At 39.5% G+C, this 22583-nt stretch overlaps 3 long non-coding RNA genes across 5 annotated transcripts in view; 2 read left to right on the top strand and 1 right to left on the bottom strand.

Moving 5' to 3' along the window:
* The window catches only part of LOC143644649 (uncharacterized), an 86254-nt gene extending 80662 nt beyond the window's left edge, over positions 1-5592 (top strand). Inside the window, exon 3 of the long non-coding RNA XR_013156808.1 lies at positions 5277-5592. This is a non-coding gene — a long non-coding RNA (uncharacterized LOC143644649). The remainder of the gene's footprint in view (positions 1-5276) is intronic.
* A 1514-nt stretch (positions 5593-7106) lies between these two features.
* Positions 7107-9897, bottom strand: LOC143684000 (uncharacterized). Of its 2 annotated transcripts, none has more exons than XR_013175787.1 (3): positions 9660-9897; positions 7675-7871; positions 7107-7359 (listed from the first exon to the last, which is right to left on the bottom strand). It is a non-coding gene; the product is annotated as an uncharacterized LOC143684000 (long non-coding RNA). The 2 variants fall into 2 exon arrangements; XR_013175788.1 differs by having other exon boundaries at positions 7737-7871.
* Positions 9898-10649: 752 nt separating this feature from the next.
* The window catches only part of LOC143644614 (uncharacterized), a 38392-nt gene continuing 26458 nt past the window's right edge, over positions 10650-22583 (top strand). The window contains exon 1 of one of the 2 annotated variants that reach the window (XR_013156789.1): positions 10650-12093. This is a non-coding gene — a long non-coding RNA (uncharacterized LOC143644614). Of the gene's footprint in view, positions 12094-12431; positions 12678-22583 lie in introns of those variants that run through there. The other variant, XR_013156788.1, reaches the window with a different exon arrangement.

The raw sequence follows: 22583 nt of genomic DNA, 5'->3' as shown, positions 1-22583 counted from the left end.
TGTAACCCACACCAAATTCTGAAATCTGTTCTACAACTAATTGTTGCAGTATGCTTTGAAATTTATTGCTTTTTTTTGTATATGTTATTTTTCACAAAAAAGAAAAAAGTCATTGTGATGATAACTGTTCAGCTATATGTTGATACTGAGAACCACTGATGGGACACTTTGGCTGATTACATGGTATATGAATATATAATATATATCAGTGAAAAAATACAAAAAAGAATGTGTATAAAATCACAAATTTGGTATGCTAAATTTTTCCCGACATAGTGAAATAAACATATAACTGGTAGAATCATCTTGTGTGCCACTTGGGCCCTGAGTGCCACACCTTGGGAAACCCCAAACACTTAACTATTGAAATGTTTTAAGGAATGTACCTATTTGTGAAGCATGGGAGCTTGGCATCTCTAATCTTAGAATTATATGGCTCTCCACTTGGAGGAGGGGGTAGCTGGCTAGGTGACCCATTCATTCCTGTTTGCCCAGGACTTTCCTGGTATTAGCACTGAAATTCCCGCCTCCTGGGAAGCTCCTTAGTCCTGGGCAGACTGGGATGTTCAGTCACCCTATAGCTGGTACACTCATAATTTTAAACCACCGTCTTTTTAGAAATGGCCTAGTTAGTCTAAATTGCTGGGAGAAAGTAGCAATGACAAGGAAGGCAAAAAATATTTTAGACTTGGAGGCAGGAAAACTGGTTTAAGGATGGACTCTATTGCTTTTTGTTATTTAATTTTCTTAATTTAGGTTTCCCCAGAAATAGATGCTAAAATACAGATTTGAATACAAGTGGATTGTCTTGGAGATAATCCCAGGAAAATTGGAAATTACGAAGGAGTGAGAAAACAAGACTGGGAGTGAGAATGGCCAGTAGAGGGTGAGCTGTCAAGTGAGTCTCACTGTGGGCAACTCGAGGTTAACCCCATGTGGGAAACTCTAGGAGCCAGTTTAGAGCACTGGGGAGCCGGTATGCTCAACACCAAGTCCCATGGGTCATTGGTTGAGAACTGCTCCTGGGGATGTTAGTTCACCAGGGTTTCTGGCTTACCCCAAGACTTCAGCAGCATGGTTTTCCTCAACTAGAAGCTCTCAGGCAAAGAGATGGGGCACAGGCTGTGGGAGGCGTCCTCAGAGTACGACAGTGGGAAGACCTGAGGGCCATGAACCAGGCACCTGTCATGTCTCCCACAGTCACCTTGGGCCAGGCTCTCCCTCCTTGAGCTTTATTTTCCCCATGAGAGTGGACTGCTGCCAGCGTGAAAGTTGATTGGGGTGCTTCGGAGACACCTGCATTCCCGTCTCTCATTCCTTCCTGCTGGGTAACACTAAAAAAGTCTTTGCTGAGAGCTACGTTCCCCTGGCCACTTGTCACTTGTCCTCTCCCTTTTGAACAAAAGAGAGCAGACTTTGGCCTTAGGTGCCCCCAGCACACCACAGAATCACAGTATCTAGAATAAGACAATGCTGTTTTGTTTCAATTTTATTTTTTGTATGCTGTATGGCAGGGTCACATTTCATTATTTTTTCATGTGATTTTCCCATTATTGCAGCACCATTTATTGAAAAATTTTTTGCTTGTTTGTTTGTTTTTTTGGGAAGTGCATGGACCAGGAATTGAACCCAGTTCTCCTGCATGGCAGATGAGAATTCTACCACTGAACTATCCTTGCACCCCCTATTTTATTTTCTTATGGTTGCTTTCTATTTATGGTGTTTGATACTGGCCCTCCCTTATTTAAATAAAAATCACGCCAATTAATTGATCTCTGAATGCTCGCCTTGTTCAAAAATTGGATATGCCTGTGTTTCTTTGAGAACCTTTATTGTTCTGATGAAACTCCCTCTTTTGGCCTTTTCTTGACCTCTGTTCAACCCTCACCAGGCACTAGGCTTTAAGATCTTCCCCCTTCACTTGTTTGGTATGTTATTTGGTGAACCAAACAAGGCAAGCTATGATTGATGGTTGTATAAATATTGCCAGTGCTGGGCACTTTTCTGAAACATGCTATGGCAGCAGGCTGCCTTGGCGTCTCTCAATTCTGCCGAAAGGGGATTTTAATTTGGTGGTTATCATCAGCTGTGTCAGGTCACAAGCCCACATCAGCAGATTTGTGCTGAAGCTGAAAGAAGAGAAGTGTTTAAGAGGGTAAATGTATAAGTGTATTCTCAGCTTTAATCCATTTGGAGTCAGTTTGCATTGGAGCATCCAAGTATTTCTAAACAAAAGAGGGTATTTTAATAAGAAAGGTGATTGTGGTTTAAAGCCTTGATGTGTTTTGAGAAGAGAAAGATGTTTTAAAGACTAACCAATTGCATTTAATCATTGAAAAAAAGAAACATTTAAAAAAATGTAATGACTTTAACAAAGAATGCTGTGATTAAAGCAATATATCCCAAGCGCATTCTGTTTTATCTATAGCTAATCTTAGATGTAACATTTTCTGGAAATAGGTCAAATTCTGAGTATTTTGTATAAACATTATATCCCACTAGAGGGTGCCATTTAGTTGTAAATTTAACATTCTTTTTCTTTTTATAAAAATAATTTAAAAAACGACTATAGGGCTATGAATTCTGATGTGATTCTTGTTGAGTATGTTATGAAACTTCCTTCCAGACATTGTTTTATTTTCATCTTATATATGTGAAATTCCACTTCAAGAGGCACAACATGACCCCAAATCTTTCAATGTGTATTAAATTCCAATGATATTATGGTATGATGGGAGCAGAAGACATAAGTTTAAATTATTGTAATCCCGTGGGTCTTTTGACTATTGTTTCTATATGTATGTTACTGCACAGAGAAAATTTATTGGAAATATTAATACTGTCTGCTTAGCTCTTTTTTGAATACACGAAGAAAGGCATGTTCTAGGTGGATGAGTGTGCCAGTTTTCCCAAAGAGTAGCTTTTGTTATCTAAAGCAATTTGCAGGACCCTTTTTCAATTTGTTTTTCAGGATTTCAGCCTGTTAACTTTGGGTTGCCTTTCCTCCACTGTATTGTGGTCTGCCTTCCCTTTCTTTGATTCTAGCTTCCCTACATTCTTTAGCTTTCTTTTTCGACCTGGGCTTCTCTAACTGTGCTTTATGAGATGCTGAATTCTCAAAACCACACCGAGCTATGCCACTTTGCAAAATGACTTTCCCTCCAATTTTCAGAAAAGAAGTACAAATTAATCAATAGGATTTTCCTCAATTTACATTATTTTATTTCATTATATTTTTCTTAAGCTGTTATAGTTTACCTTCATAAGGCTGTAGTTCAATGTGATATTGAAATAACACAAAGGGCATAAAATGTACTTTTAAAAGTTTAATAAATTGATTTTCTGGTGGTCTGCAAAAGTATTTATCTAAACATGTGTGGAAATTCTGACTTTGGTATTTGTCCTGGAATTAACATTCTTTTCTATTTTTATAATGATACATATAATACATGAACATATGCTTATCATAAAATTCAAGCAATAAACATTTTAAAATATAATTTTTAACACAGAGGTAAAAATTATAGTCTCTCTTCATCCCTTCCTGCAAATCTCATTTTTCCTGAATTGTCACTGCTGCAGCTTAAATGTGTACACATCAGACATTTCTTATGCATATATGTACTTTAAAATGAAATCTTTAGTTTTTATTACTTTTGCCTAATGGAATAATAGTCTATGATAGATTGATATATTGCTTTTTAAAATTAATAATGTGTCCTGGAGATTGTTCCATTTCATTACCTGCAGATCTCACTCACTCTTTGTAACTGTGGAAGCATATTTCATAGTTTATATGGATGTCCCTTATTTTATTTAACCAGACATTGGGGTTGAATCCACTATTTTTAAAAATTATTTTTATTGTATACAACAAACATACAAACATTTTTGACATACAAACATTCTATAAATAGTGAACAATCAATGATTCACAATATCATCACAGTTGTGTATTCATCACTATGATAATTTTTTGAACATTTGCATCTCTCCAGCAAAAGAAATATAAAAGAAAAAACTCATACTTGCCTTACCCCTTCTTCTCATTGACCACTAGTATTTCAATCTACTTAATTTATTTTAACCTTTGTTCCCTCTATTATTTATTTACTTTTTATTCATATTTTTTACTTATCTGTCCATATCCTAGATAAAAGGGGCATCAGACACAAGGTTTTCACAATCACATAGTCACATTGCAAAAGCTATATCATTATACAATCATCTTCAAGAAACATGGCTACTGGAACACAGCTCTACATTTTCAGTTACTTCCCTCTAGCCACTCTAATTATGCCATGAACTAAAAAGGGATATCTATATAATGCATAAGAATAATTTCCAGGATAACCTCTCGACTATTTGAAATCTCTAAGCCACTGGCACTTTATTTTGTCTCATTTTTCTCTTCCCTTTTTTGGTAAAGAAGGTTTTCTCAATTCCTTGATGCTGAGTCCCAGGTCATCCCAAGATTTCTGTCCCACATTGCCAGGGAGGTTTACACCCCTGGGAGTCATGTCCCACATAGAGGGGGGAGGGCAGTGAGTTCACTTACCGTGTTGGCTGAGAGAGGGGGACGCCATATCTGAGCTACAAAAGAGGTTCTCTGGGGATGACTCTTAGGCATCATTTTAAGTAGGCATAGTCTATCCTTTGCAGGAATAAGTTTCATAGGGGCAAACCCCAAGATTGAGGGCTTAGCCTATTGATTTGGTTGTCCCCACTGCTTGCTAGAATAACAGAAATTCTCCAAATGGGAAAGCTGAATTTTCCCCCCTTTCTCCCCATTCCCCCAAGGAGACTTTGCAAATACTTCTTTATTTGCTGTTCGAATCACTCTGGGATTTATTGGGGCATCACACTAACCTGGACAAACCAACAAAATCCCATGCCCTATTTAAGCTTAAATTAGGAAATGCACTAGTCAAAATATAAATTTTGCACCAAATAAACATTTCTCTCTTTAGTGTCACACAGAAGTTGAAGTTTTAAAATATGAATTACCATCTATTTTCAATACCCTGCAGTACTGAATTCTTTGTTCTTCTACACGCAAAACATTTTTTAATTTGTGCATTTAGTCACTATCATTGTACAACTCTTTTTAAAATATCTCGAACAACCTCGCAGGAGTCAGCCTTGTTTTGACTGCCTGTGTGTGTGTCTGGAGAATGGAGTTCTGGGGGAGTTTCTAGGTCACAGGTTAAATTTATGTTTTTTTATTGTCAGCAGTTCTACTCTCAGAATCATATTCTCCCATATCTTGCCACCAGGAATCACCTAATAAAACTCCAACCTGGGAGATGGGCACCGAAGAAGTTTCTTCAAGGATCTGCCTGAGTGGGAGTTCCGTCCAGGTTCTGGGACCTGTAGCTGCAGGGGCTTCGCCAGAGCTTATCTGTCCAGCCACACGGGGGTGCAAGCTGCAGTGTCTGAGTCTTGAGCGGGCAGAGTACTCCACTGTGGCAGTTCTGCAGTACAGTTTTGGGTGTTGTTTCTGGCTAAGCTACCTGTAAGTCTTGTCCTCAGTCCCTCATGGAGATTTGACAACAAAGTCTCTTTTATTAAATTCTTTCCTGTTGGAAACTAGCCAGAGATGTTTCTGTTGCTTGCAATTCTGAATCCCGACTTTGGGATGGGTACATTTGAGAAGTGGTGGGAGAATAGGCTCATGAAGTTGTATGGAGGAAAATTCTAAGTGCCAAACTGAGTGAGGCATTTGTGATGTGCTGCATAATTTGAAACAGAACAAATATCTGCAAGGACATTGGTTATAATAGCAAAAATTTATTTCCTTAGGTGAGTCATAGAAGAATATATTAAGCATATGAAAAATTATACAGCCTCAGCAATAGGAAAACTGCAAATAAATTCAGATGCTATTTTACTTCATCAGACAGGTGTAAAGATTAAAAAGAAAATGCACACTGCTGATAAAGATGTGGGAAAGGAGATGCTTTAAGTTCCACCGATATGAACTTTCTGTGGGGAAATCTGGCAATAAGCACTATAGCTTTAAATTGTAGTCCATGTGTTTTGATCCAACATTTTGACTTCTAGGAATTTATCTAGGGAAATAACTGAATAAGTACATTAAGATTTACATGCCAGGATGTTTATTTCATGGTGTTTATACTATTGAAAAACTGAAAGCACTCAGTGATACACCAATAGGGGAGTAACCAAATTAATTATTACAATGTACAATGTAATTAAGCAGCATCCATTCAAATGAATAAGATGATCTCTAAATATTGACATGGACATGTGTCCACAAAATATTGTTGCATGGAAAAGTCTGCTAATGACTTCTAATGTATATGTTAGTGTGTTAGTCAAGGTTCTCTAGAGAAACAGAACCAACAGGAGATATCTGTAAATACAAGATTTATAAATCTGTCTCACGCAACAGTGGAAGAGTCCAAACTCAAGAGGGCAGGCTTTGAAGCTGGCAGCTCCGATGAAGGGTCTAGAGGAGCTCCACGGAGGAGGTTCACTAGCTGAAGAAGCAGTGAATGAGTCTCTCTTCTTCCTTGAAAGCCTTCAACTGATTGGAGCATCTGGTTGTGGGAGACACACCTGAGTTGATTGCAGATGTAATCAGCCACAGATGCAATCAACTGTCTCATGACTTAATACACCAGCCTTCTGATTTATTAACCAGCCACAAACCACCCTTGCAGCAATGGTTAGGCCACTGCTTGCCTGACCAGACAACTGGGCATCATCATTTGGCCAAGTTGATGCCAGTACCCAACCGTCACAGTTGGGTCTTGAGGTGGTCTGATAAATTATACCCTTCTTTTTTTTATATACATATATATTTTTTATTGACAAATCTTCACACACATACATTCCACACATGGTCTATAATCATGGCTCACAATATCATCACATAGTTGTGTATTTATCGCCATGATCATTTTTAGAACACTTGAATCAGTCCACAAAAAGAAATAAAAAAACCAAAGAACTCATACAGCCCATACCCCATATCCTTCATTTTTGTCTAAGTTCTGAATCAATTGAACAATAGCCACCAAAGTCAGACAGAAGACAATAAAAACTTCAACTTTATTTCAGATGAAAGTTTTATTGGAATATATAGCTACATGGGTTTAGAGCAGCTCACTTCCAGGCAAGTTACTCTGTCAAAGACTGCTGCCTCAGAGATTGCCTGGTTCTGAGGCAGAGAGGAAAGGGAGCACATTGCAACCAGGCTTTTAACATTCTATTAAAAATATTAAAACTATTTGATATTTGAGAGTTGTGGACCAAGGGCTATCACCTGTCAATCAATTAGCTCACTCTTCTGTGGGGCAAGAGTCCAGGAATGTTGCTTTGGTTGTGGTCCCTCTACAAAGGAAGCAAGAGGGGTAGAGAGTAAGTGTTACCTTTCCCTACCATTATCATTTAATTCTATTTTTGTATTAAAAATGTACATGTTCGTGTAAATAGGTATAAAAACAAGCCAAAGAAGGATGTACAATAAATAGTTTTCCCTGTAGGGTAGGATTGTAAGGGGATTTTCAGTTCCTCTTTATTATTTGAATAAACAGAAATTATTTTTTCAGGAGGAAAAAACATATTTCCATTAGAAAATGAAGTTTCTGTACATATTAGGTATAATTCATTCTTTATGTAGATGACATTTAATCATGCAGCAAATACCTTTTATAGCCAGCTAAACCTTGAAAATCAATAGAAACTAGTAACATGATGAAAATAATTACTGGGATTCTTCACACATTCTCTGATGTCCTTTCAATACTGGGATGTAAACCAAGTCTTTGCACTTTCTTGGATCCCCTTTTCAAACCTTCTTTATCAAAACTCATTTTCTATGCTTCTATTGTATCTTGACTGTACTGTGAAAACACAGGAGATTTTTTTTTTAGGTGAAATTCACATAACATAAAATTAACCATTCACCAAGTTGCACAACCACCACCTCTATTTAGTTCCAGAATGTTTCCATCACCTGCAGAATAAAAGCTTTCTTTACTGACATAGGTGTTAGGCCAACATTATTTTAGGAATCCTCCCAAAAGACCTATAAAGTGGGTACTGGCATTGGATTTTTTTCTTTCTGGTGTGCATCCTCCCTTGTCCTGGAAAGAGCACACGGTTTCCTTCTGGGGACCAACCTTCTCCCCCAGTCCAGCTGTGCGGTTTGGAGCATCGATGCCATCCATCCCTGGCTCTGCTGTGGGCACCTGGATCATCTGAGCTGCACCTGTGTAGGTATGGGTTTAAGGATGGGCACATGACAGAGTTGGGGACAGTGTTGGAATGGATGAGGAGGAGTACTCTATTTTTCATTGGAAAAATACATAATCTAGGAGCTGCTGGCCAGCTTTCTGCCACCATGGGGGGCCAGTCAGCCTGACAGAGAAGATGACCGAGACTCAGCAGGGTCAAGAAACAGAGAACACCAGGTCCTGATGTGATTATTGAGTTCCCAAATCCAGCTGTTTCTGAAGCCAGTTCTATCTTTTTTCAAACTTTTTAATTTTGAGAAAGTTTCAAACTTAGAGGACAGTTGCAAAAATAAGTAAATAAAAGCAACACAAATTCAACACAGTGAACTCCAACACCAACCCCCAGATAACCAGATAAACCAATGTTAGCATTTTTACACCTTTGCCGTATCATTTTATCTGTCATCTCTATCTATCTATCAATATCTATCATCTATCTATCATCTATCTATCTATCTATATCTATCTATCTATCTATCTATCTATCTATCTATATCTATCTATCATCGATCTATCTATATCTATCTATCTATGTATTAGTATCTATGTATCTATCTATCTATCATCTATCTTTATCTATCTATCATCTATCTGTCAATTTTCTGAACATTTGCAAGCAGATTGCATACATCATACTCCTTGAATGCATAATACTTCTGTGTGTATTTCCTACAAACAAGAATATTTACTTATGTAATCACCTTAAGTGCAGTTAACAAGTTCAAGAAATTTAACATTGGTATAAAGCTTACATTCCATATTCTTATGTCCTAATAGTGTCATTTTGAGCCTTTTCCCGCCATTCTTAGATTCCATCCAATATTATGTATTGCATTTAATTGTATCTCTTTAGTTTCTTTCCCTTCCTTCCTTTCTTTCTAAATTGTGGAAGCATATGTACAACATATATCTCCCTATCTCAACTACACATAAGCATACCATTCAGCGTGATTAATCTCATTCATTATGTTGCAGTACTTTCACTATCATCCATTATTAGAACTTTCCCTTCATCCCAAACAGAAAGCCTATACTTGTTTGCATTAACTCCCCATTGCCCCTATCCCCACCTCTGGTAACTTGTACTCTTCGTTCTGTCTCTAAGTTTGCATATTCTTTGATATTTTCTTTGTGATTACCATGGATCTTAAATTTAATATCCTAAATCTATAATAATCATATTTGCTTTGATACCAACTTAACTCCAAGAGCATACATGAACTCTATTCTTATGATGTTTGTGCCCCCACTTTTACGTAATTCTTGTCACAGAATACATGTTGGTGCATTGTGAGTCCAAAACCATTGATTTATCATTACATTTTTTGCATCTTCCTTTTAGATCCTGTAGGAAGTAAAAGTGGTGTAACAAATACAAAATACAATGACATTTACTCATGTAAATCTCTTTGCTGGAGATCTTAACTTCCTCATGTATCTTCAGTCAGTTGTCTAGTGTCCTTTCTTTCAACATGCAGAACTCTCTGTTTTGGTTTGCTAAAGATGCTGGAATGGAGTACACCAGACATGGAATGGCTTTTATAAAGGGGATTTATGAAGTCACAAGTTTACAGTTTTAAGGCCTTACAAATGTCCAAACTAAGGCATCCAGAGAAATGTACCTTGATTCCGAAGAAAGACCAAGGTCTGTCTCATGGAAGGGAACATGGCTGATGTCTGCTGGTCCTTGTTCCCAGCTTCATTGCCTTTATCTTCTTATTCCTTGGTTTTCTCTTTAAGCATCTGTGGGGCCTCACTTAGCTGCTCCAGGGCAAAACTCCAGGTATCACCTCTTAGCTTAGCATCTCATGGAAAGGCACATGGCAATGTCTGCTGAACTCTGGCTCCTATCTAGCTTCCTTTGGCCTTCTCAGCTCCTGGCATCTCTTGGAGTTTCTAAATTTCCAAATATCTACATCTAGGCTTTCTCTATCTGCACTCTGAGCATTTCCAAATGTCTGCCTCTATGTCGGCTCTGATTTCTAATGGCTCTCCAAGCATCTGAGCTTCCTCCAAAATGTTTCCCCTTTTAAAGGACTCCAGTAAACTAATCAAGACCCACCTTGAATGGGCACAGTCACACCTCCAACTAATCAAAATGCCACATGTACAATTTAGTGGGTCAATCTTCATGGAAACAATCTAATCAAAGGTTTCACTCAAAACAATAGGTCTGGCCCTACAAGATTGGATTAGGAAAAGAACATGGCGTTTTGGGATACATAACCATTTCAAACTAGCATACTCCCTTTGGCATTTCTTGGAGGGCCAGTCTAGGGTGATGAAGTACCTCAACTTTTGTTTCTCTGGGAATGTCTAAATTTCTTCCTTATTTTTAAAAGACAGTTTTGCCAGATACGGAATTCTTGGTTGGCGATTTTTTTTCTTTCGGCACTTTAAATTATATCTTCCGTCTGCCTTGTTGCCTCTATAGTTTCTGATGAGAAATTGGCATTTAATTTTATTGAGGCTTCCTGGTATGTGATGCATTGCTTCTCTCTTGTGACTTTCAGAATTCTCTTTATTTTGGCATTCAACAGTTTGATTATGACATCATGTGGTGTGGGTCTATTTGGGTTTTCACTGTTTGGAGTTTGTTGAGTACCTTGGATATATATGTTCATGTCTTAATTAAATCTGGGAAGTTTTCAGTCATTATTTCTTTATGCTCTCCTTCTTCTCCTTCTGGGACTCCTACTGTGTGTTCATTGGTACAGTTGTTGGTGTCCCATAGGGTCTTCAAGCTCTGTTCAATTTTCTTTATTCTTTCCTCAGACTGGATGATTTCAATATTCTTACCTCCAATTTCACTGATTCTTTCTTTTCTTAGGCCCAATCTCCTCTTGAAGCTCTCTAGGAAATTTTTAATTTCTGTTGCTATGCATTTCAGCTCTGTTTGGTTCCTTTTCATACTCTCTACTGATATTCTCTTTGTGTTCATCTGTTGCATTCCTAATTTCCTAGTCTTTGCCTAGTATGCCACACATTTGATTCTCCTCATCGATGATTTCTATGATTTAATCTTCTCCTTTGCCTGAACCATCACTTTCTGTTTCTTTGTATGTTTTGTAATCTTTTGTTGAAGCCTGGACATTTTGATGCTTTAGTGTCTTATTGCTCTAATTTAGACTCAGAGTTATCATCACAGAGTTTTCCTTGAATGCCAGGAGCTAACAAAAAAAAAAAAAAAAAGGGAAAAAATAAAACACCTTTCTCAGTCTTTGCAGATTGACAAGTGCTCTCCTTCAGAGCTTACTTGTACAATGAGCTTGGGGAATAGATGAAGGCTAAAGCTGGGGCCTCCCTGGTCCTTTCCGCACATACCTCTTGTCTCGTGCATGTGCATATGGTCCTAGGAATTCTCACCTTTACATGGGTAGGTATGTCATCTTTTCCTTAGGAAATAGTTTCCTCAGTCCTTGGCACTGCACTATATATCCTACAGACAGCAGTCCTCTGCCCCAGACAGCAATCCCTTGCCCCAGACAACAACTCTTGCCCACTTGACTGCTTTTCCACAGTGTTCTGTAGGAGAGCTCTGTGTGCCTCCTTCTACAGGCAGGGCAAGTTCTCAGATGGTGAGAACTCTCAGGTCACCAACAGACAGATTGATCCAAGTATACCCCTCCCGGTATGTGCATGAGGGTTACTCTGCTCCCTTTGGAAATGGGACCAAGGACTCGTAGTGGGAGTGTAGGCTGGCTCCACTCTGAGCAAGTGAAGGGTGGGGAAGGCGCTAGTCAAGATGTCACAAGCTCCTTCTGCTTTTTTTTTTTCCTTTTTTTAGGTGCACGGTTCGGAAATCAAATCCGGGTCTCCCACATGGAAGGTGAGCATTCTACCAGATCCTTCTGCTTTTACGTGGCCTTTTTCTTGATTTTGCCTCACACTGTTACTGCAGCCCTTTAGCCATTTTTTGGAGCCTTTAAAATGATGTTCCCTGCTGGTTGTTAAAAGCTTCTGTGAGGGGATAGAGCCCTGAAGCATCTCATTCCAACCTCTTGATTCAGCTGTATCTGTGATATTTTCAAATATTTGAGTCATTTAAGCTCTTTCTTTTTCCTTAAGTCAGTTTAAATAGAAATTTTTGTCACTTGAAATCAAAAGCATTTACCTCTCATAGGAGTATTGCCCCATTTTATAGATGTGCGACTACAGCACCAGGATGATATAATTTTACCATGAGAACACAGCTTTGAACTCAGGTCAGTATGACCCCAAGGCCAATGTCTTCAGTCACTCCCCACTGAAGAATCACTTCCCAGCTTCTATTCCATGCTGGCTGTGTTCAGAGATGGAAAGCCAAGCTCCACTATCTTGTTAGTGAATGTGAATCTGTGATTCTCCAGGGTCCTATGCTGAATGTGCTTGTTCAATTTTGGCAAGAAGAAAAGGAACATTTCTTTGAACTTGGTATGTATAATTAACTATTTTTGAGTAAGTTACAGTAACCTCTGTGGGTTATTTTTTTTATCATAAATGACTCTGATGAAAATGGCTTTGATTTGGATTCCCAGTGACCTATGAACTGCCATCATTAGGCACTTGGTAGAGGTTTTACTAATTACAAGAAATAAAAAGTAAAATCTGGAGACTCCACCTCCCTCCAGATATTCTTTGCAAAACATTCTTTACTAGGCCCTCGACTACCACTAGCAAAATATCAAAGAGGCAGAAGAACCTGATGGAAACAGTTTTATTGAGCGCTTCTGTGACAAAAATATCTGCAAAGGGAGTTCTATCAATTTTATTAAGCTACATTGTACACTTTTACATGACAAGCATATCAAGCACAATAGCATTTGAATTAGCAATCAAGTTTTAATAGTATTTGACACTTCCCCACCTTGTTCTGGCAGAAACTGTCTCTCTGAGGAGAGACACCATCTGAAGAATAGTCATCCCCAACAGAGAAATGGGTGGTAGTCCAAAGTTCATTTGCAAATCTGCGGCTTAAAACACATTTTCTCATGGAAACAATGGTAGGAATGGTATTTAGTGCTCTGTGTTGACATGTCAAAGATGTTGTTTCCCAACTTATCATTGAAAGGATTTGGTTACAAGTCACAGAAACCAACTCTGGTTAATTTAAGCCAAAAAGAAGGTACGGGAAGGATATTGGAAACTCTGAGTCAGCAGCAAGACTAAAGTACCAGACTTTACAAGAGGCAGCCCCAGAGTGCCACAGAGCAGGACCTAAGTAATGGCTACTGCCTTGATTTCTACCATCACCCGACGACCAAAAAATTGGATTCTTCTGCCAGCTCACACCTTGGCAAATGGCACCTACATTTAATCAGTTCCTCAGGCCAACATGTTGGAACTATTCTTGGCTCTTCTATTTTTTCTTATTCGCTACATCCAGTTCATCAGCCAATCTGGTCAGCTCTACCTTCCAAATATATCTGAAATCTGATCACTTCTCATAACCCCTATAGCTATACCTCTGGTTTTAGGCAGCATCATCTCTTACCTAAAATACAGCCAATATCTCCTTACTGGGCTTTCTGCCTCTACCTTTTCCCTCAAAATCTATCCTCCACCCAACAGCCAAAGGGATTGTGTTAAAACCTAAGCCATAGCATGTCCTTCTCCCCAAGTGTTTGTCAATTCTGAATAAATGGCTTGATCTGGCTCCTGTCACCACCTCTTCAATCTTCTCACTGGTCATATTTCAACCTCTGTCTTTCTGTGCCAGCACGGGTCTCAGATACACCCGTTCTTGCCTCAGGGCCTTTCCTTGCTCTGCCTTCTGTCTGGAACACTCTTGCCAGATCTTCTCTGCTCACATATTGTTTCCTATAAGGGACCTTCTCTGACCACACTCTAAAATAGAAGTCATTGTTGCCCATTCCCATCACAATCTGTCCCCCTTACTCTGTTTCTCTTTATAGCCCTCATCACCATCTGCTATATAATACCCTTGCTGGTTTATCATCTGACTCACTCCTTGTGGTAGTTTGAAGTTTTATGCATCCCAGAACAGGCAATGTTCCTTTATTCCATTCCTATAGGTATAGGCCTATTGTGGGTGGGACCTCTTGATTAGGGTATTTCCATTGAAATGCGATCCATCTCATTCAGGATTCTTGATTCTCTTGATAGAGTCTTTTATAAAGAGGATGAGACACACAGAAGCTAAGAGATGAAATAAAGAAAACACAGAGAAGTTTAGAGAAAAGCCCCAGAGAAGCTAAGAGAGTACCCACGGTAGCTCAGGGAGGAAGCCAGAAGCTGAAAGCAATGAAACTCAGGGATGAAGGATCAGCAGATGCCCAGCCATGTGCCTTCCCATGTGACAGAGGTGTCCCAGATGCCAGGAGCCTGTCTTAAGAGTCCAGGTACTCTGAATGCCTTGATGATGCCTTGAGATGGATATTTTCATGGCTTAAGAATTATAAACTGTAAGTCAATAATCCCCACTGTAAAAACCCACCCATTTCTGTATATTGCATTCTAGCAGCCCCTTTAACAAACTGAAATATTCCCCAGGAAATAAGCTCCTTAATGTCTGTTTTCTTCAATTCCGTGTCCTCACACAGGCACATATTAGATATTCAGTAAATATTTTCTTAAGTGAACAAATGAATGCATGCATGGATGAATTTAGGAACTGCACTGTTGTGGGAACAGTCTAATCGTGGTCTCTCCACTGGAAGGAATGAACTCTGATAACTTTCCATTTCAGTATTCAAATTCCAGGAAGGGATTTCTTTTTTTTTTTTTACACACAGCATTATTCCATTTATATAAAGCTCGATTACATGTACAAGCAAGTATACATACACATATATATAGTTTAAGAATACAAACATATGTAGAATTATAAAATTGAGCAATGATATAGTAAACACAAAATTGGAGAGAGTGGTTACTAATTTTGTGGAAGAAGGAAGATTTGAAATGGAGAGAGTCATTCAGGGAATTTCAAGGTATATGCAATGTTCTTTTAAATAAAAAGGATAGTGAGAGCAGAGGTGTTCATCGCACAATAATTCTTTTTATGTTGCATATGTTTTATGAATATTATTTATACTTTCCACGTTTAGTAAAACAACTAAAATGAACTCTTCTAAACTCACAGGGGTAGGATGTGTGCATGTGTGTGGGTAGGGAGGGATACAGGTGTGTGCTGATGCCCATGAATTTGAAAGAAGGACATTTGGTCAGTTGCTAACTTGTTATGAATCAATCTGACCCCAGCTTTTTTTGTATTGGCAATTGATTTATGTATATATATATATTTTGAGTGCATGGTCCAGGAATCAAACCCGGGTCTCCAGCAAGAAAGGCGAGCATTCTACCCTGAACCATCCATGCACCCTGATTTAGATTTTAAATAAAAACCTAAGTGTACAAGCTGACCCCAGGAGTGCCTGTTGAAAGGAAAAATGCTTTTTTCTTTTTCTGACATGGAAAATGCTAGTTAAACATACAAGGTGAAAAAGTAAGATAGAAAGCTATGCACATACTTTCATTCCGATAGTGCTTAAAACATCTGTGTATATACATAGATTTATAAAAGCTTAAAAAGTTTCTATTAAGATATTTAAATGGGGTTATCTCTTGAATATTTCGATTTCAGAAAAGAACATAGGCTTTACAAGCAGCTGGACTGGTTGGTTTATTTCGTTTCTCCCCATTCTGCCTGGTCAGTCCCTCCACTCCATTCTGTGCTGTCCTGTGGGAGTGCTGCTTGCCTCTTTTTGTGTTTTTTTTTTTATTAATTAAAAAAAATTAACAAACAAAACATTTAGAAACCATTCCATTCTCTCTATATAATCAGTAATTCTTAATATGATCACATAGTTGCATATTCATCATTTCTTAGTACATTTGCATCGATTTAGAAAAAGAAATAAAAAGACAACGGAAAAAGAAATAAAATGATAATAGAGAAAAAAAAACTATACGTACCATACCCCTTACCCCTCGCTTTCATTTACCACTATTTCAAACTGACTTTATTTTAACATTTGTTCCCCCCTATTATTTATTTTTATTCCATATGTTCTACTCTTCTGCTGATATAGTAGTTAAAAGGAGCATCAGACATAAGGTTTTCACATTCACAGAGTCTCATTGTGAAAGCTATATCATTGTTCAATCATCATCAAGAAACATGGCTACTGGAGCACAGCACTACATTTTCAGGCAATTCTCTTCAGCCTCTCCACTACATCTTGAACAACAAGGTGATATCTACTTAATGCGTAAGAATAACCTCCAGGATAACCTCTCAACTCTGTTTGGAATCCCTCAGCCATTGACACTTTGCCTCATTTTACTCTTCCCCCTTTTGGTCGAGAAGGTTCTCTCAGTCTCTTGATGTTAATTCTCAGCTCATTCTAGGGTTTTTCTCAGTTCTTTGATGCTGAGTCTCAGCTCATTCCAGGATCTTTGTCCCACGTTGCCAGGAAGGTCCACACCCCTGGGAGTCATGTCCCACGCAGAGAGGGGGAGGGTGCTCATCATATTGGCTGGAGAGAGAGGCCACATCTGAGCAACGAAAGAGGCTCTCTTGGGGGTGACTCTTTGGCCTAAGTTTTAAGTAAGTAGACTTGACCTATCTTTTGTGGGGTTAAGTTTCATGTGAACAAACCCCAAGACTGGGGGCTCAGCCTATAGCTTTGGTTGTCCACACTGCTTGTGAGAATATCAAGAATTCAACTTGGGGAAGTTGAATTTCTCCCCACTCTCACCATTCCCCGAAGGGGGCTTGCAAATACTTTTCCAGTCACTGATCAAATCATTCCGGGATTCATCGGGGGATCACTCTGGACAAACCAACAAAATCTCATGTGCTACCTGAGATTCCAAGTACTTATGACATTCAATCAAACTATCTACATGAGTTATATTAGGAAATGCTCTAGTCAAAATCTAAATTTTGTAACAAATAAACATTTTTTGCTTTAGTCTTACACGTAATGTGACATTTTGAAGTATTAGTTATCTATTTTCAGCACCCTGCAAGAATGAGAATCCTTTGTTCTTCCTCATGCAAAAACATTTTTAAAATTTGTACATTGTACATTTCACTATTATTATACACTCTAGGCCAGGAAGGGATTTCTGATTGGTGTAGGACGGCTAATAGGCCCATGCCTTGGCTAATGGAGAGTAAAACATAAGTCCTACAAGATTGCACTCAAAAGAAGAAACATTCCCTGAAAATGTGATCTCTATGTTAAATAACACTCTGTTTCATGGATACTTTATGTTTCGAGTAAAGCAGAAAACACAAGTAATGTAGCTTAGACATACAAGGACTTGGTCTTCATGCATTCCAACATATGAGAAGGCAGTTGCTGGTCCTAGGCTGGCTTCTCTGTGGTTCTCTTGTCCTTTCCCTCAAAGTTATAATGTGGTGGCCACTTGCCCAACCTTCCTGCCTTCACACGTTCTTCAAGGGAAGGAAGGTACAGGGGACAAGGGGCACAGCACTTTCTTCAAGCACTTCTCTCTCTAATCACAAAAATAAATATCTATTCTAAGGACTGTTTGAAACTTTCTGTTATTTCTCCTTGGCAAAATGGAGGCCAGAGCAATGCACATTTGGCTTCACTGGTCTGTAAGGTAAGAGTTGGGCAAGGAAGAAGGGTGTTGGGAATGCTTGTAGGTATTATGTCCAGGAAACAGTGTCTGCCCAGATCCAACAACTTAGAAGCAGGGGATTAGGATTTGATCTAAGTTTTGTTTCATGACAAAGTCTATTTCTTAGGCACTAGGTTTCATTGTTTCTGTTGAGGAAGATTTTGCTTTCATTTTGTTTTTAGATGCTTTCTAGATAGCAAACAGCTTTGTGATGCAATATGTCTGGACTTGAATATGATTTGAGGCTGGGTCCATATGAATTACAGTTCTTTGGTTGTAACAAACTAAAAAAGAATGTGGGCAACTTAAACAAGGGATTTATTGGATGGATATGGTGCAGTGCAAAGAATCAAAGAAAAAGGAATAACTAGGCTTCAGACAAGACAGGCACCAGGGAACCTAGGTGTCAAGAGCTGGTCTCTACAGATTATATAAACTTCAGTCATACTCTGTCATTGAGCTAGAGGAGGGTAGGCCCTGCGATTGAGCTCCCGTTGAGTCTGTACACAATGTGAGGGAGAGAGTGCCTCAAAAAGAAGTCATGGGAATTCCTCAAAAAGAAGTGGGACCAAATGCTGGGCAGGCAGAAAAGCAGATGATGTTCTTCATATAGCCTTCCAGAATCTGGACAGGGGAGATTCTAAATTTGGATTGACCCCAGTAAGTGACCCCACTTGCTGATGCTGCTGGTGGAGTTTCATCTCATGAGGCAGAGAGATGGATGTGTTTAGAATACTAAGTGTGAGTGGAGTTTCTCAGGAATTTCTTATCCTCTTTGCCTCAGCCCTGAGGCCCTGGAAATGTGAACTAGTCTCCAGTTTCCACTGAAATTATGCCACCCCTCCGTAGAGCAGGGTAACTTGATGGTGAAGAGGTCAGTCCCCAGAGATGGATAGACCTGGAGTTAAATTCTGGTTTCTCAAATTCCCAGCTGGGCAAAGCCAGGCTAGTAACTCAGCTTCTCTGAGCCTTGCTTCCCTTGACTAAAAATGGGAATTATAATAATCGCACATATCCCATAGGTGGGTAGTTAAAGTCCAAATGTATGAACTTTATTCAGTACAGTGCCTGGCATGTAGTGAAAGAAACCATTATAAGAATAATGAAGATGGATCTGTAAGTCCTAAGCCAATCAGATCCTTCCAGACTTTCGGACGATGGACTCTCAGCTACTTTGTTAGAAATACCGGGAGTGCTTGAAGCAGTGGTTCCCAACTCTGACTCTACATTGGAATTGCATGGAGAGCTTTAAAGGAATACTGACACCTGAGAGCCTCCCCACAACAGTCTGCTTTAACTGTGCTCCTAAGCTCCTAAGATGATCTAAGGGTCAAGGTTGAGAACGGTTGACTTGGAATTAAATACTCCACGCCAGAGATTTAGTAAATGGAAGCATTTCTGATAAGACCAAACAATTGCAATTTTTGGCAGATAACTTGTCAAATCTCTGATGAAAATGCAAGGCCTAATATAGAAGTCCAGAAGGGTCATTTAGCCCAGGTTTCCATTCTTTAAGTGTCCCAAATTTAAAAATTTTGCCTTCATTTCTAAATGAGTTTATGCATATACATATATTCACATATGCTTGCATGGGTTAAAAGTATTTGTTAGTAGTAAATGCTAATCCACTTCTAGGTATAAACTAATTTTTCCATGTAAAAACCTGTACACAAATGTTCATAGCAGCATTATTCACAACAGCCAAAAAGTGTAACAACCCGAATGTCCATCAACTGATGAATGGATAAAGAAAATGTGATCTATTCATACGATGGAATATGATTTGGCAATAAAAGGGAATAAAGTACTGATATATACTACAATATGGATGAACATTGAAAAACTGTGGTAAATGAAAGAAGCCTGTCATAAAAAAATCATGTATCATATGGTTCCAATTATGTGAAATGTCAAGGATAAGCAAATCTACAGAGAAAAAAGTAGATTATTGGTTGCCAGTGGATTGGAAGTTGAGAGGACTAGGGAGTGACTACTAATGGGTATGGGGTTTCTTTTGGGGGTGATGAGATATTCTGAAATTAGATAGTGGTGATGGCTGTACAACTCTAAGGATATGCTAGAACTACTACTAAAACTGTCCATTTTAAACGGGTGAATTTTATGACCTATATATTCATGATATGTATTCATATCAGATAAAATTCTGTTATTAAAAAGAGTAAATGCTGAAGATACACCAGAATTTTTGTAACCTGTTACATTTAAAAACTGTCCAAGGAGCTTCAAAAAATTAAAGCGCTCCAGGGCTCTCCTGGCCTGTCAGAGGACTTGGGCACGTTCTTCCCTGATGAGCCTCCCACATTCCAATCCCTTCATTAACTTCACTTGCCCTCTTTTGGCATATTGGTACTTGTTGTCTTTTATTCATATTAGATACCCTTTCTAGGTATTTTGCCATATATACTCATGTATGAGAAATCATTTATTTCCCTTGCACCCTCATGACCTCATTAAATTGCAAATTCCCTATGACAGTACTTGACATAATAGCCAATATTGTTTTTACATAGTAGTTATTTATGTTGCACAGTGGAAGGCCTAATTAAAAAAAATATTTGCGAAGGGGTTTAAGAAGCTCCATAGCAGTTACCTTAAGATAGAGTTTCTCCACTCTTTCTGCCTCTGAGACTCTCTGGGTCCCTTTACAATGCTGACTCCTGGGCTGGGGCTAGGCATTTGAGGTCTCCAGGGGATTCTGACATGCAGCAAGGGCTAGAAAAGTGGTTTTTCCACAGGAGCGTTTTTACCCCACTGGGGACATTTGGCAACATCTCGGAATATTTTTTGATTGTCACAACTGGGAGAGGTGCTACTAGTATTTAGTGGGCAGAGGCCAGGGTGCCACTCAACTTCCTACATTGCCCAAGACAACAATATATCATCCCACTGTCTTCTAGCCTCCATGGTTTCTGCTGAGAAATCTACACATAGTCTTATTGGGTTTCCCTTGTATGTGATGGATTGTTTTTCTCTTGCTGCTTTCAAGATCCTCTCTTTCTCTTTGACCTCTGACATTCTAACTAGTAAGTGTCTTGGAGAACGCCTATTTGGGTCTAATCTCTTTGGGGTACGCTGCACTTCTTGGATCTGTAATTTTAGGTCTTTCATAAGAGTTGGGAAATTTTCAGTGAAAATTTCTTCCATTAGTTTTTCTCCTCCTTTTCCCTTCTCTTCTCCTTCTGGGACACCCACAACACGTATATTTGTGCGGTTCATATTGTCCTTGAGTTCCCTGATACCCTGTTCAAATTTTTCCATTCTTTTCCCGATAGTTTCTGTTTGTTTTTGGAATTCAGATGTTTCATCCTCCAAATCACTAATTCTATCTTCTGTCTCTTTGAATCTATCATTGTAGGTATCCATTGTTTTTTCTATCTTTTCTACTTTGTCCTTCATTTCCATAAGTTCTGTGATTTGTTTTTTCAGTTTTTCTATTTCTTCTTTATGTTCAGCCCATGTCTTCTTCATGTCCTCCCTCAATTTATCGATTTCGTTTTTGAAGAGGTTTTCCATTTCTGTTTGTATATTTAGCATTAGTTGTCTCAGCTCCTGTATCTCATTTGAACTATTGGTTTGTTCCTTTGACTGGGCCATATTTTCAATTATTTGAGCGTGATCCGTTATCTTCTGTTGGCGTCTGCGCATTTAGACAGATTTCCCTGGGTATTGGATCCAAAAGTTTGGAAGATTTTCCTGTGAAATCTCTGGGTTCTGTTTTTCTTATCCTGCCCAGTAGGTGGCGCTCATGGCACACGTTTGTCTGCGGGTCCCACCAGTAAAAGGTGCTGTGGGACCTTAAACTTTGGAAAACTCTCGCCGTCCTGGGGGTTCGCTAGGCGAAGCGGCTTGAGCCGCCCGGGGTCCGAACGCAGGGAGGGTGTCCGAACGCAGGGAGGGTTGCTGGTCGCCGCAGCCAGGGAAAGAGCCCGTCCGAATTTCCTAGTCGGCCCTGGGCAACAAGCGTGGCGGGAGGGCGCCAGCGGCAGCGGCCCGTCCGAGAGAGTGCACGTTCCCTGGGAGTCACGGGGTCACCGTTCTCCGCGGCCTGGGGGTTTCCGATCCAATTCTCTCAGTTGGTCTGGGGGCTGCGCGTGGTGTGGGCGCCAGTCGCCTTGGTTTCAGGGGACCGCCTCTCCAATTCTCCCAGCCGGCCCGGGAAGGGGGAAGGGAGTAACTCCGGCCGCTTGCCACCCCGCCCGGTAAGGCCCGCGCGCCTCGGCGATCTCACCCGAGCTGCTTCTCTCAGCCAGCCAGCCGTTCCAGGATGGGGTACGCTGTCTTTTTTATCTCTGTTGTGGCTTTGGGCGCTTTCTGTGTCGTTTCTACTCCCCTAGTAGCTGTCCTGGAGAAGAAACTAAGATCCGTGCGTCTTACTAAGCCGCCATCTTCCAGGAAGTCCCCCAAGACAACAATAGAGATTGATCTGGCCCAAAATGTCAGCAGTGCCGAGGCTGACAAACCCTGGGCTAGAGGAATCAAAGTGAAAGCTAACCAACTGAGTCATTAGAATTTGACCCTAGGGAAGGTGGTAGCAGATTGGAAATAGAAAAGCATGACTGTTATACTTAGGTAGCCACATGGGCTTATCACTGGGAATCACAGATATGGTTCAATATGGCATTGAGTTTGATCTCCTCATGAGTTACATGGAATCAGGAGTTCTTTGTTGATAAGCTCATTTTAAGGCAAGGCAGAAATTAG

The sequence above is a fragment of the Tamandua tetradactyla genome, chromosome 1 (genome assembly GCF_023851605.1).
Source record: "Tamandua tetradactyla isolate mTamTet1 chromosome 1, mTamTet1.pri, whole genome shotgun sequence".
Classification (NCBI taxonomy): domain Eukaryota; kingdom Metazoa; phylum Chordata; class Mammalia; order Pilosa; family Myrmecophagidae; genus Tamandua; species Tamandua tetradactyla.
This window is presented reverse-complemented; position numbering and strand designations above follow the sequence as displayed.